The sequence below is a fragment of the Syngnathus floridae genome, chromosome 5, assembly GCF_059516105.1.
Source record: "Syngnathus floridae isolate MCC-2025c chromosome 5, RoL_Sflo_1.0, whole genome shotgun sequence".
NCBI lineage: Eukaryota > Metazoa > Chordata > Actinopteri > Syngnathiformes > Syngnathidae > Syngnathus > Syngnathus floridae.
This window is the reverse complement of record NC_142417.1, coordinates 2,698,936-2,713,093: the sequence shown is the minus strand read 5'-3', so window position 1 is coordinate 2,713,093 and position 14,158 is coordinate 2,698,936. Positions and strand designations below refer to the sequence as shown.

The 14,158-nt window shown below is 43.8% G+C and overlaps 2 protein-coding genes and 4 non-coding genes across 9 annotated transcripts in view; all 6 read right to left on the bottom strand.

Annotated features, from left to right (window-relative positions):
* LOC148397413 (netrin receptor UNC5C-like) overlaps positions 1-1,774 on the bottom strand; it is a 142,896-nt gene extending 141,122 nt beyond the window's left edge. For all 4 annotated transcript variants that reach the window (XM_088375900.1, XM_088375899.1, XM_088375903.1 and 1 more), the window contains exon 1: positions 1,582-1,774. The gene's annotated coding sequence lies outside the window, so the exon portion shown is untranslated. The remainder of the gene's footprint in view (positions 1-1,581) is intronic.
* Positions 1,775-2,142: 368 nt separating this feature from the next.
* trnas-aga (transfer RNA serine (anticodon AGA)) lies at positions 2,143-2,224 on the bottom strand. The gene has a single exon. It is a non-coding gene; the product is annotated as a tRNA-Ser (tRNA).
* A 146-nt stretch (positions 2,225-2,370) lies between these two features.
* Positions 2,371-2,452, bottom strand: trnas-uga (transfer RNA serine (anticodon UGA)). Its single transcript has one exon. It is a non-coding gene; the product is annotated as a tRNA-Ser (tRNA).
* An 86-nt stretch (positions 2,453-2,538) lies between these two features.
* Positions 2,539-2,620, bottom strand: trnas-aga (transfer RNA serine (anticodon AGA)). Its single transcript has one exon. It is a non-coding gene; the product is annotated as a tRNA-Ser (tRNA).
* Positions 2,621-2,706: 86 nt separating this feature from the next.
* On the bottom strand, positions 2,707-2,788 carry trnas-uga (transfer RNA serine (anticodon UGA)). The gene has a single exon. It is a non-coding gene; the product is annotated as a tRNA-Ser (tRNA).
* A 321-nt stretch (positions 2,789-3,109) lies between these two features.
* Positions 3,110-14,158, bottom strand: part of LOC148397408 (sperm-tail PG-rich repeat-containing protein 2-like) — a 47,452-nt gene continuing 36,403 nt past the window's right edge. Inside the window, exons 15-16 of the mRNA XM_088376464.1 lie at positions 3,534-3,605; positions 3,110-3,341 (exon numbers count right to left, since the gene is read on the bottom strand). The gene's annotated coding sequence lies outside the window, so the exon portion shown is untranslated. The remainder of the gene's footprint in view (positions 3,342-3,533; positions 3,606-14,158) is intronic.

Genomic DNA, 14,158 nt, shown 5'->3' with positions numbered 1-14,158 from the left:
TGACCCAAAAGAGTGAAAGGATGCTGCAATGACGTAGCAGGGAATCTTTTTTTTTTTTTGGCTTCCTATGCCCACGCTGCTAAATCAATAAAGTTGTTCCCTGGTCATCACCTTTGGCCTGTAATGAAATAAGACTATCCAGAAAGGCGTGGTCACCTTCAAAAAGATAATGCACCCTGGTTTGCAGGGTTCATGTGATGGACTACATCTGGAATAGCAAAAAAGTTATAAAACTGCTAGGATTTGAAAATAAAACTATTTAGTAGACGCCTATTTGTGGTTTGGCATTTAGCTTTTTTTTAATATTTGCAGCCCGATCTCTTTGCATGATTACAGTGGCTCCTATGAGTTCAACCCCCCCCCCCCACACACACACACACACACACACACCTTGCCAAGATGTCACAATGCAGTGATAAATGGGCTCTGCACCTGTGACAAAAGCACAATAGCCCAAAGAGGTACTTTCCATTTCACATCCACTCTGCATAGAAATAAACGCTACCTTCAAATAGACACCTCCTTTTCACGCATTATAAAACAAGTAGTGAGTGAAACTCAAAAGTGAAGAAATTCTACGTGACTGCTGGAACGTAGGCGGCAGACTGAAGAAATGCAGGGGAAATTTTGAAAATGAGAGAAATGTTAAACACCGCAGATACAAAAGGTACTGTGCTATTTATGCGACAAGGCATTTTCAGTTGTTCACCTCATGCCTGTCTTGGCCGATGGCAGAAATTCACACCCATTCTGACAAATCCTACAAATACGTTTACATCTCAGTCGAAACACTTTACAAAACGTAGGGGAAAAAGAAAAAAAAAAACACTTGTAATCAGTGTAGTTCCAAATTTGCATCTTCACAGTCATGATCACTCGGGCAAGCAGTCACCGACAATTTCTTTCCATTGGTGTGATCGATTGCAAGTACCGATTCATCCATAAATGCCAGAGTGAGCACAATAACATCCCTCCCCAGTATTAATATTGAACACGGTGATTAATCTGCATCTAATCCATCTTTAAATAAAAAAAAGGAGCCTAATCAATACAAGAAAGATGGTTGGAAAAGTAAAGAATATTGCTTAACCACTTACGAGATGAACTATTTAGTAAGAGTGGCATTCACTCTATGCATGTTTGATTTCATAATGTTCACATGAAACATTCAATAGCTCTGTGCTAATGCTAATGTGGATACCAGCGAGGATGCTCAATGCAAGTTTTACATTACAGTGGAAACTTTCATTCATCCCATAACCAAGCTCCTAAGTAAATTTACATATCTATAAAAAAAATATCTATTTTGCTTGAAATGATCATATCATAATTATGGTGTATGTTCTACTGCTAACGACAGCAAATGTTGCTTTCATAAACTTAACTTTTCCTTTTTTTTTTTTTTAATTCATCAATCAGTATATATGGGGTGTTGCCTTCAGAAACAGTTGGAAAACAGACTACCCTCATGCAACTGAGCCATTGTTTCACATGTCTCAAGCCCTGACGATGCAATACATAAAACAATGACCTGACTAAACTTACGCATTAAGCGGAAATTACGATGAAACGGAGACTTACCTCGGTGACTTAAAAAGGTCCTTCTGCTATGATTAATTAAAATAAACACGCCAACCTAAGTGTAGCAAACGGTCATGGTTTTTGTCCATCGAATTTAGTCTCACATTTTTCTTCTGCTGCTTTGTGTGTCTGCCTCACTAGGGAGTGTGTCCATCGATGCTCATCTTCCCTGACCAATCAGATCCCAACACTTTGCGCCTTGTCCAAGTGTGCCTCGTTGTCTCATCAGTTGGTATTTAGTACCCTGTGTTTCATTGTTCTTGCTTCATCCAATTGCAGTTGATTGTGCTTTTCATTTATAGTCTGAGTCGAGTTAAGTCCTTACTTTAGCAAAAAAATTGGTAAGTTTAACACTCACATTGGATCTCACATTCAACCATAAGATTTTAGTCCAAAACTTGGGTTGTCGTCAGCAGGATTTGAACGTGCGCGGGGAGACCTCAATGGATTTTCAGTTCCTCGCCTTAACCACTCAGCCACAACAACTGAACGTATACATCGTCCTCACACCGCCAAAATGCATGTGGCGAGGATCTAGCAAGATTAACACAAAAGCTGAATCGTTGTCGGCAGGATTCGAACCTGCGCGGGGAGACCCCAATGGATTTCTAGTCCATCGCCTTAACCGCTCGGCCACGACAACTCTAGAAGAGTTTTTGGGTAGGGTCCTCACATGGTCAAAATGCATTTGGAGAGGCTGGCAACGAGATCCTAATACAAAATTTGCCCTCACATGGTCAAAATGCATTTGGAGAGGCTGGCAACGAGATCCTAATACAAAATTTGCCCCGTTGTCGGCAGGATTCGAACCTGCGCGGGGAGACCCCAAAGGATTTCAAGTCCATCGCCTTAACCACTCGGCCACGACAACTCTATAAGAACCTTTGGGTAGGGTCCTCACATTGTCAAAACGCATATGGCGAGGCTGGCAACGAGATTCTTATACAAAAACTGTCTCGTTGTCGGCAGGATTCGAACCTGCGCGGGGAGACCCCAATGGATTTCTAGTCCATCGCCTTAACCACTCGGCCACAACAACTCTATAAGAACCTTTGGGTAGGGTCCTCACATTGTCAAAACGCATATGGCGAGGCTGGCAACGAGATTCTAAAACAAAATCTATCTCGTTGTCAGCAGGATTTGAACCTGCGCGGGGAGACCCCAATGGATTTCAAGTCCATCGCCTTAACCACTCGGCCACAACAACATAGTAAGCAATCATGCGGAAGGTCCTCACATGGTCAAAATGCAAGTGGCGAGGCTCAACAAAATTCAAATCGAAAACCTGAATCGTTGAAAGCAGGATTTGAACCTGCGAGGGGAGACCATGGCCTTCAACGCTCATCCACAACAACACACACACTATTTGCACCACGAGATGAAGGAAAGCAGATATCTTCAATTTCTGGATGGATTTCTCATCGGTCGCTTGTTAAAGAATCGTCGTCGACAGGATTTGAACCTGCGATGGGAGACGCCTAACAAATTTGTACTCGTGGGCAAATAAAATAAAAGGATTTCTGGCAACTGGGAGGGCCGGTTACAGGCTGTTGGGGGTCCAGAAGCAGCCCCCTGGCCGCACTTTGCTCAGGTTAGTAATAGAGGCGCATCGTGTTAAAAAGAAATAGTGAGTTGGAGTGCAGTGAGGCCATGCTAAGATTATCACCTTACCATAGCCATGCCCCAGAAGTGTTTCATCTTCACATCAGCCGGCTCCACTTGACCCTTGCTGGAACAGAAATGTCCTCATCTGCTCTCACCTAAGGAAAAGACCACACGAGTGTAAAATGTCTCTCCTTCTTCTCCAGGCTTCAATTATGCCAGTACTTCCTCTGTAGTTAATTGCACTTCTAAGATGATGCGATGGCCTCCTCCGGTCTATTACGTCACGCCTGGCTATGTCAGAATTGTCTGAGCTGATGCGAGTCACTCCAGGAGAGAAATTCAATTACCTCTCGTCTCTCTGCGCAGTCACTGACCGAGGCCCGGCGAAGTATGACTGATGTCTGAGACGCACGTGGATGCTAGGAGACAAAAAGATGGACAATATTGTCTGAGTTTCGTCCTCAAAAGCGGTTTGTCCTCTGCGAGCGACTGCGACGGGATTATTATTGTGAGATTCTTTATTGGACATCAAATAAAACTACAAATACACGGATCTTCGCCTCGTATATTCCTCGCATGGCCTCCTGAAACAATCTCATCTCTGAGCTGGAAACGGCTCCCGCCCGCTATTGATCTTTGAATGCTGCTTTTTTTTTTTTAAATTGTCTTCCATAAATGCCAAATAAATATTGCACAGAGATTTGGGCTGAGTATATTGCTTTCACGGTGTAATACAACAAGCGGCTTAAACGTATCGGTACAATCATTCCAAGCTCTACCACACATCCAACAGACTGAGTGAAAATTGAACTTGACTGTTAATTGTCTACTTCGAAAATTCAGAGGCAAATATTGGCTCATTGAAACAAAGTTTTATTCAACCACCGGATTTTGGCGCATATTCGTCAATGTACAGCTTTTCGGACGTAAACGCTGAGGTTTAGATGACGTCGTATTGGCACCGGGGTTCAGGGTAGTCATTAGCGGTAGATAACACGCCAGTTAACATCGGATGCGGCGGCCAAGCCGATGCTCCCTGAGACTTTCCCTCTGATGATCATTGCTTTCAGCGGTGAATTTAGATAATCAAAATGGCAGCCATCCAACTTGTCAACCGCTCATCTTGGCCTAGCCTGCCATTGTTGTTTTTTTTTTTTCGCCTTGACTATTTTTATTCCAAGAGCATTTCCGCTAAGTGCTTTTTGTCGTATGAAGAGCCTTCGTCGAGGCCCATTTTCATCCCGCCGAGAGAGCAGTTACAGGAATCAAAGCTAGATCACGCTTGTCACAATTCCATTTGCCTGTTTACTGCCGTATCGTCGTTGTCAGCGAAGGAGGAGTCGCAACTAACGCAACGCCGCCGTCAATTTCACCCATCGACCACACAGACGTTTGAGAGAAAAAGACGAGGCCTTTTCAAATCTGGAGTAAAACTTCATCAAAGAATCGATTGCCGTCGGTATACAAAAGCTTTGTGAGGTTATAACCACTTGTTCAAAACCTGAGAAGAGCTGCCTTTCATCAAGTCGGAGGCATTTTGTCGCTGAAGAGCCTGAAACATTCTGTCGCTCGGTTTAATCCAAACGGGAAATTAGGTAAACGTCTTTTTGTGCTCGGCATTCAAGCTTTTCTGTGCTAGGTGAAAAGGCGGCGGAAGAACACAAAGGCAATGTTGAATCAGTCTGGAAAGAACGAGGAAAGGCCATGACGATCAAATCGATCATCAATCGATAATACAAAAGAAATGGAAATTCGGTGGTTAACTTGGCTAACTGCGTTTGACCGACACAACAATCAGACTCGGTTCTCTGTCGAGATTTTTTGTTCGTAATCCAGATTTGGTTCCATTAAAACGCGGATGGGTGAAAATGTTCCTTTGTCAATCATCCACTCAAAAAATTTCAATCCGAGTTTGAATGAAGTAGCAAAGATGTAATGGCTAAATAGCTAGCGGATCCCATTCGAGTCAGTGAACTGTGTTCCATTTGAAGTCAGAATGTACAGTGCGTTCCTTCCGCATCATCATCACACCAAACCCACAAAGGATTTTAATACAGCCGAGTGGCTCACTCCTTGCAAGGTGAGGAGTCCCATTTTGGGATTTGCGTAATATTGCTCGCAACGCCATCAGTCAACCCGCAATTTGCCTTTCATATCAGCCACTCCAGCAGCATGTCCTTGCGGCCCCGCCCCGTCTCAGCGCCGCCAACAATGTGTCAGGCTACATTATTAAAGTCCGGTTGGCCGTCTATTGATTGGCGCCGATGCCCTTGAGGGAGTCGCCGTGTTTTGGGCGGTGTGTCGGACACACCGAGTCATAAACGTAGCGACAGGACGTCAATGAGCAGTAAACACTAAGGTATAAAAAATTATCTCTCCCCACTGGTGCTGTTGCTGCTGTAATTGGATTCACATCACATAAATAAACAAAGGTCAATGGGCAATGTCGCATCGCTAAGTCGACTGCACCCTACACGGGAGCTTTTTTTTTTTTAAACAAGGACTTTGATTGGGATCATCAGTTGCGTGACGTTAGCAATAGGAACCCAAGGACAGTATGTTATTTTCGCTCAACAGCAGGGGGCGGTGTTGAGTAAACGTCAGCGTTCTGAAATAGCTGAAAACGCTTGGATTCATCGTATTTTTTTTGAAAAAGTTTGACTCGTTCATTTAAGTTGAAATTGAACTACGTTTACATCCACGGGAGCTCAGTGTTGGTTGAAATGTTGCAGCACAATGCGGTACTAAAACTGAAGTCATTTTAGATTACCTGCGTTGAAACAATCTGGTCAAGTCAAGTCAAGTTTATTTGTATAGCCCTAAACCACAAACAGTCTCAAAGGGCTTCACATAGCCAAAAATTGACAATTATTCTCAAAGCATCCCCTGATCTTAAGCTCCCAAAAGGGCAAGGAAAAACTCAAAACCCCTGCCAGGGGAAAATGAGAAACCTTGAGAAGGGACCACAGATGGAAGGATCCCCCTTTCAGGATCACCAGGTTGTAATGGATGCAGAGAGGGCACAGGTAATACATATTATGAAAATCAATGAAAAAATGGTAAATATCTGTGATATAGAAGGGCACAAAGTCACGTAGCGGAGGTTCACCGTACGTTGTTTCCCTGCTTGAAATGGTGGCGGTAATGTTGCAGGCACAGTCATTAGGGTCTGAGACAAGCACCACATTTGGAGTGAAGATGGGCAATTAAAGGAGCAGTTTGCCATTGTTGCACAGGAGGCTGCCTTTAATGGTGATGGCAACCACCCGCTATGATTAGAAACGACTGTTTGCGTAGGCTTATTGTTTAATTACACTGACGGATTTCAATGGTCTTTGTTAGTGTGTTTCCAGTGGAGCCGATCTTGAGTTGATTTTTTTTCTTTTTTTTCTGGCGACATTTATTTTTGGGGGATTTTCTCTTCTTCTCACCCTTACCTCCCAACAATATTCCTCTCTCACGTCCCTGGCATTTTGAATTCCGGCAGCGTCTCGTCGGCACGTGAATGATTTCTTATTGTCGAGAGTATACGGAGGTGTCGCATCAGCGCATCACTCGACAAGCGTGAGATAGGTTCAACAAGTTGATAAGAAACAAGTTATTCCAGTCGGGGGGGGGGAGGGAAAGCTGCCCTGGATACGCAACCTTATCACACCTGTGTATTATCATACGTTTATTTTCATATTTTACTCATTCGACTTGCCGCGTATATTGAGAGAGAAAAGGATATACGATGGTTGTCCAGTCGGAGGATGTGGAGAGAGCTGTTTACCTCACAATGTGCTCTCCACAGGCCTGTCACTGCGAGTCATCCTTACCCGAACGCCGCCGCCGTGACTCCATCCGTCACCGGTGGATGAAAAATAAATGCTGAGGAAGATGGAGAGGCAAAGAGAAAGGAGCCGAGAGCTGCGATGATGAATGGAATGTCGGGCGGTAAACGAAAAACCGGTGTTGTTTAAAGAACAGATTAAACGGCAAACGTTTATCACGTTTCAGACACACCGGCGATAGAAAATCTGCTCTATAGAGACCATGGTGTGTACAAAATCATTTTGTTTACATTATTTTACTCCTCACACATGCTTGAGACACTTGAACATTTCAAAATCTTTCTTTTGCCAAACAAATTACTGAGAGACAAATGAAACGGCGCACTGTCAATCACGGTCCTATCGCTCTGTGAAGAACAATTAGTTAAAAAAAAAAAAAAAAGGCGGCCCTTTTGTGTGTCTCGTTTAATCTCCGAGCAGTAGAAAGGAACCGTTTTCTTGATAACGCCACTTAAAAAGACATTAGAAGGTCGAAATCATTTGGATTGCTCTTTTATCTGTACTTTTTTGTTCTTGTTCTGAACAATTTGCAAAGAGTCAAAGCTGAGTTCAAGATTAAAGAAAGACGGATCCAATCAAGAAGTCTTCAAATCCCCTCCGGTGCTCGGCCTGACGTCCTCGACTGAGCCTCTTCAATTCATTCATTCGTTTCGCAGAAGATGAGACTAAATGATCATCAAAAAAAAAAACAACTAGCAACCAATTGTCAGTTAACAAGGAGAAATCAACAAGACTCAATGTCTGTGACATGATTTCGGCATACACGCTATCCAGAAATCCATCCAAGAAGCTAGGCTAACTAACTGTTAGCTTGCGTGGTGACTATACCGCACAACGAGAATGAATTAGCTCGGCTAGCCGAGATAAGCAACAATGTTCCGGTAAGTAGAAGTGTACAAAAAACACCGGACTCCCTCCCAGTAGATTTGGCACCTGAGATTGGTCCGGTAAAAGTTGCGAATGTTTTGAACGGAAAAGCAGCCTTTCAAAAATTTAGCTATTATTCCTGAATTTCTTTCACCACCCGCACCTGTTGCAACTCCAGTGTTTTTATGTTTTGACAGTTTGCCTTGATTTATGACCTTCTTATTCATTCATGAGAACGATTGTGTTCATACACCATTGAAAAGGTACCCCCCCCCGAATTCGAATTTCATGGAGTGGGCAAGCATCTCCGCTTTCATATCCACGAGCCTTAGAGCATTGTTCTGTCATCAGCCCCGAACCCTCGGCTACTCTCGCACCCGCCCTCGCTACCACCCTAGCCGCGACCACTGTATACATCACAATAATGTTAGCGCTGACACTCCCTTCCGCCGGCATTCATCTGGAACTGAATTACATAAGCCATTTACCAGCGGGTCCGGGTGATGGATGGCAGGGCCCCCCGGCCAAAAAAGAATCCAGGGGGTCTCACGACATACGACACCGTCCATTTTCTCCGTCGTTTTAGCTGCGATGTGATCCAAAATACATCTGACGATGATACGTAAAGAAAAGAATCCAAAAGACAAATTCTGCTATACAGTAAAGTTTGACAGTGTAAAAACAGAAACAAAAAAAAGAGACTGAAGACTTTTTGTTTATAAGAGACAATTTGTCAGTGTTGTAGGTCCCCTATTACAGCTCCATCCAGCAATATGAATGCCTCTGTGTGTGTGTCTGTGTGTGCGTGCCCATTCTGTATTTGACTGCAGATAGAATTTAGAAGCGGCTGACAAATGATTTATAACTGCAATCTTACCAGGCTGTCATTGCGCTTTATTCAGCTTGATGTGGTGGTTGTGGTGGTGGCGGGGTTGTGTCACCTGGAATCAAGAGGGAGGAACCTACCTACAAGTTGAAATCGAAATCTACTTTAAATGTCCAGACATGATTGGTATTAGCATAGATTAGTGTTAGCTCAAAGTGCTAACTTCTGAAAAGCGTCAATAATTTGATTGCTTTTTGGAGTCGCCAAGGCGGTGATCGTTTTTGTCATTTCCTAGAATAAGAGACAGTGGTGACTTTGCACAAGGTAAGCGGAGCTGCATTGAGTTTCGTGCGATTCACAGATTCAGCATTAGCTAGCTTGCCACAATGGGAGCTGGAGGCGCAGTGAATTTTGGCCGGGTACACAGATTATCGTTAGCCCACAGCGCTAACCTTTGAGGAGAGACACTTGATTGGTCGGTCCTTGCGAAGTACCGATGATAAGTTTGAGAAAGCGGATTGGGAGAAAGAATCATAAACCGCTAAAAAGTCACTTGAAAGTCCAAAAGATCAACCAAAGAAGAGAGTGACAGAAAAATGATTGGTATAGAGCCGAGCGCGCGGGCAACCGTTATTAGTAGCTCGGTGAAACATCGTGCCAAGTTGCCAAAGCTGGCCATCAGATTACGAGGCTGTTCCTGTTCCGTTCTTCTCTTTGAACTGCTGTTTTTCGACTTAAGATGTAATCTTTACATGCTTGATGTTAGCGCAGCGGTTTTTACCTTCGCTTTGCGATAAGAAAGGAGACGGTGAGGAGTTTGTCGCCTTGCGTCTATCGCAGAAGCCGCCTGTTTTTAAAGGTCTCGTCGATATCGATGTCGGATCTGCCGCATCTACCATCGGCAGCCCCCCGAAGGCATTTAATAAGTTCCATTTAATATTTGTGGAATTGTACAAATTGTACGCCTCCTCTTAAACTGGGACTATCAAGTAAACTAGATGGATACAATATTGTGTGGATGTGAATTGAAAATGATGTAGTAGCCATATAACGTACCAATGTGAACATGAAAATAAGCAGCAAGAGAAGTCAGGAACGTTGGAATTGATCGATTATCCCGTCCATTAGTTGGATATTTGCCCCAGTGCCTGACATTTTATTTGTGTGTCAATTTTTTGGATGATTAAACATAATTTGAGCAAATTTGGTTTTCACAAGAAGCCCTCATCTTCAAAATGACCCCTGAACTATACCGTACAAGTTGTAAAGAACTTTGCGTTTCCTCGGTTCTCGAAATCCCAAAAATCGGACAAAGCAATCACATCACGGTCACCGAGGTGTCTGTGGACTGCCCGTTTTTGACACCCATTTTGGGAGGCTATTTCAGCTCAGCAGAGCTTCTCCTGCATTCGTATTTGGAGAAGAAACTGCAGCACAAGACTGCCATAGAAGCGAGAAGCTTCAAGCAGGGCCGCATCCACAAAGTCTTTTGATGCACAGGCGATGTTTTTGTAGTACAGAGGGGTCAGTGTGAATTTATGGTGAATATCGTGAGGCACATACAATTCACAACACGGCTGGCCGGGAAATTCTCCTTCTTGAATATGTCTGTATTTACTTGTCTGGCTCGCTTTGCAAACTCATCGACACAAGTGCATTCTTCTGTCGTCGAATCGTTTCGGTTCGCTGCACCGGAAAATCCATACTTGGACTTTTCTTGATGGTTTGGAACATTTCTGCCATGCAATTTACTTTTGTATAGGAAATGACACCAGACAAAAATCTATTTAGACAATTTTGTTAAATGATTTGTGTGCAGATGTGTTATTTTGTCATGTTGAACTCCTCAAAAAATCAAAACAGAAGCTATCTCAAAGTATCTTAGTAGCTTTCGCAGTTGTTGGACAATACTGTGTTTGTAAGCATCAATCCACATTGCGTGTCCGTGCGTGTGACAATGCATGTGACCTCCTGCCATTAACCGTGCCGGTCCAGTGGCCGGTGTCCAAAATGATGAATTGAAAGTTACCAAAACTATCTTTCCCAGTTCAGAATCCACGGAAGGAGAAAATTGGCAAAGACATTTAAGGCCACACGCGTCTCGCTCGCCATTCATCATGTGGCGCGTGAGTCGTTGTTTGTGTGTATGTTTGTGTGACATCCCGGTGGGGGTGAGCGACTTGAATCTGGCTTTTTAATTTTGCATCATTTCAGTTTGTTTTAGTAGTTTGTGCGCTTGTGGGGTTGGGCTTGTGCATATTTTTGTGTGCAGTGGGGGTGAAACACAAAGAAGAAGAAAGCAACACAGTGACGCATGTCATATTCCAATTGCATCACATTGCATTGCAATTGGAGTAAAAATTTTAATTACGATTGGTGTGAATCATATTTTGAGTCACTCATATAATTAGAGTACAGTTGCAATGATTAATTCAATGATTAAGACAAATTAATCGAAAATTCTTTTTGATAAAAAAAAAATAAATAAACTACCGTATTTTCAGCACTGTAAGGCGCACCGGATTATAAGGCGCACCTTCAATGAATGGCCCATTTTAAGACTTTGTCCATATATAAGGCGCACCTTCAATGAATGGCCCATTTTAAAACTTTGTCCATAAATAAGATTTATACATTTGGCCCGCGGGCCGGACTTTGGACACGCCTGCTGTAGTGGCTCAATATCGGTCCATATATAAGGCGCACCTGATTATAAGGCGCACTGTCGGCTTTTGAGAAAAATGGAGTTTTTTAGGTGCGCCTTATAGTGCGGAAAATACGGTATAAGTGAATCGCTAGCACGTCTTATGAGAACTCCCCCCCTAGGGTTACCACGGCAACCCATATCCCAAAGAAAAGACTTTTTTCACTACTTTCTTGGAGAACATACGAGTGCAACTTGCGAGGAGGAGGATGCGCTACTGTGCCCTGTTGTGGATTCTCCGCATCATAAACACCAACGTCTCAGCAGGCTACTCGTTAAGCGGTCGGTAAATAGGTTGACGCCTCGTTCCTCCGTTACGGATAAACACATCATATTCCGACAGAAGGCGGGGGGGGGGTAAAAAAAATACCGTTGTTACAGAGCGAAGATTATTTTTAACCCCACGGGCCACGTTTTTCTGGGAGCGTAAGCTCGAAACCCCAGGCGCTCTTTATCCCGTAGCAGCAGTTTTGCAAAGCGAGCGTCTGGAAAGCCGCCCCAAAGCCGTGCACCCGCAGCACAGCGAGCAGTCGGGATAAGAAGCCCAAAGAACCACAACCGTCATAGTTTTCCAGTCGATTCCTACTGGTCGCCGTACAAAGTTTTGTTGCTAACCGAAACGTCAGCAGAGTTTTACCGGATGTTGGAAACTCGAGATGTACTAAAAATTATTTTATGTTTCATGCTGTCATGGCTACAGTTGATTGTTGCCTTGTTGCACTTAACCCAAAGTGCGGCCTCTTTTTTTTCTTTTTAAAGGACGCTGAGGGAAAAAGTTGACATTCGCCGGCTTTGTAGACAGGCGGCCAGGCAAAGTCAGGAAGTCGTGAAGAAAAAGTTAAGGCAGGAGATAAGAGAGAAGAAGATGACAGAGTGAGTCAGAAAAGGTGAGTTGAGGCAATTTAATGACTGCATAAAATATATGAGGTGAGATGAGATATTCCGGGAAGGGGAGCTATATCAGTTTCATAAGCGCTCGAGTGGAGGCAGCTTGATTCGGTAAAAAAAAAAAAAAAAATAGCTGATTTCACAGAATCGTCAGTCACCCCCTTTTTTTTTTTCCAGACTTTTAAATCAACACCTGTCACTTGTGCAGTTGTCAGCAGTGCATTTCTATTTTTATTTTGTGGAGCATTTTTTTGACATTTCTTTAAAACACTCACTCACGTTGAATGACACACACACACACACACACAGAATAAACACAACAGGTAGTGTACGATGCTCGGCGCTCAAGCGGCACTGAATTCTACGCCGTAATTGTATTACATCGAAACGTGACTTGTCTTGAGGTTCGCCGCTCCAACAGCGACCCTTATTCCAAGCAAACTTACTCCATTAGGATTTCAACAAATGTAATTCCATTAGCCATCACAGGTTTTTGCTGAGGATCTAATCACACGAGCGCCTCACCTTCAAACGAATCCCTCGATGCCGTGCCCTCGACACCAACGACATTGCGCCCGCTTCCTTGCTGTTTATTCATTAGACTTTCAGAGCTAATTAAGCCACGCTAACGCTAACGGGCTTTTCATCTGCAAGCACGATGTGCTCCAGAGGATTTTCACCTGTTTACAAGCACCACTAATGATAATTAGCGCCACTGAAAGGGTCAAACATGGGGGGGATTGCAAGAGCATCTTTCAGGTGACATTGAAGTAACAGACTCCATCTGAGAGACCGCTAACGTGCTTCCTGGCTGCTGTTTTGGCTAGCAAATGAGCTCGTGTTGTCTGTTTGTGAACTGAGATGAGTCACTATTTATTTACGTTGATAAGAAAAAGAAGACATCCATTCGAGGGAGGCATTTACAATCCGATTAACCCGAGACGTACCACGTGTTTGGGTGCTGCGGTATTAGTTAGCAAATGTTTAAGGTACCAATTGCACGGCCCACCTCTGAGTATTATTAACAGCAATACTGTATTTACTTGGTATTGGATCGATAACAAATCAAATGGTGCAGTACCGCACGTTATCTGCCGCGCTTGGACTCCTTTGGGTCTTTGCAAATTTTAATTTGCATGCCATCACCTTCAGAGAGAAGGTTGTGGACTTCCTGAGGGGTTTCCGTATTTACGTGTACTCAGCATTCAATAAATGATGCGTGTAACACGACAACGTGTTCACTTATTAGCCTACTAATTGGAAAACTGGAAAAAAAGAAATTGGAAATTTTAATTTGACTCCTGCCCTAATTTAGCGACCCAGCTCAACTACATTCCGCCAAACTGCAAGGACGAGCCTGTCTATCACTCGGCTGCCTTTAGATGATCCACTGATTGGCCTATTTGGTTTTATATTTTATACCCCCCCCCCTGCCGCCTTCCCGCAGTGCAGCGACTGAATTAAAAAGAGAACCACTGCCCCTGCTCGCCTGTTAAGAGAAATCAAAGGTCAATGCTGGTAGTGAGGGGATGTTAAACACAGGCACTTGCATCCTTAGATGACCTCCTTTTCTCTTGGTTCTTGCCTTCAGCGCTACTTCTTTTTGTACTATCATCCCGTTTGAAAATGTGCACTTTTGCAGCGCAATAATAGGCCGGCTGTCTAGGCAGGCGGTGGGTGTGTGTGTGTGGGGGGGGGGTTGCAAGCACCATCCTTCAGTCTGACTGTGAAGGCAACCTACTGAGCAGGAAGTGAGGATAAGATGCCACACCCCCCGCTGGTCAAAGAGAGAATGAGCAGGACAGATAATGCCATCTTATCCACCAGCCCCAAAAGCCCCCCCTTTGGCTCCCT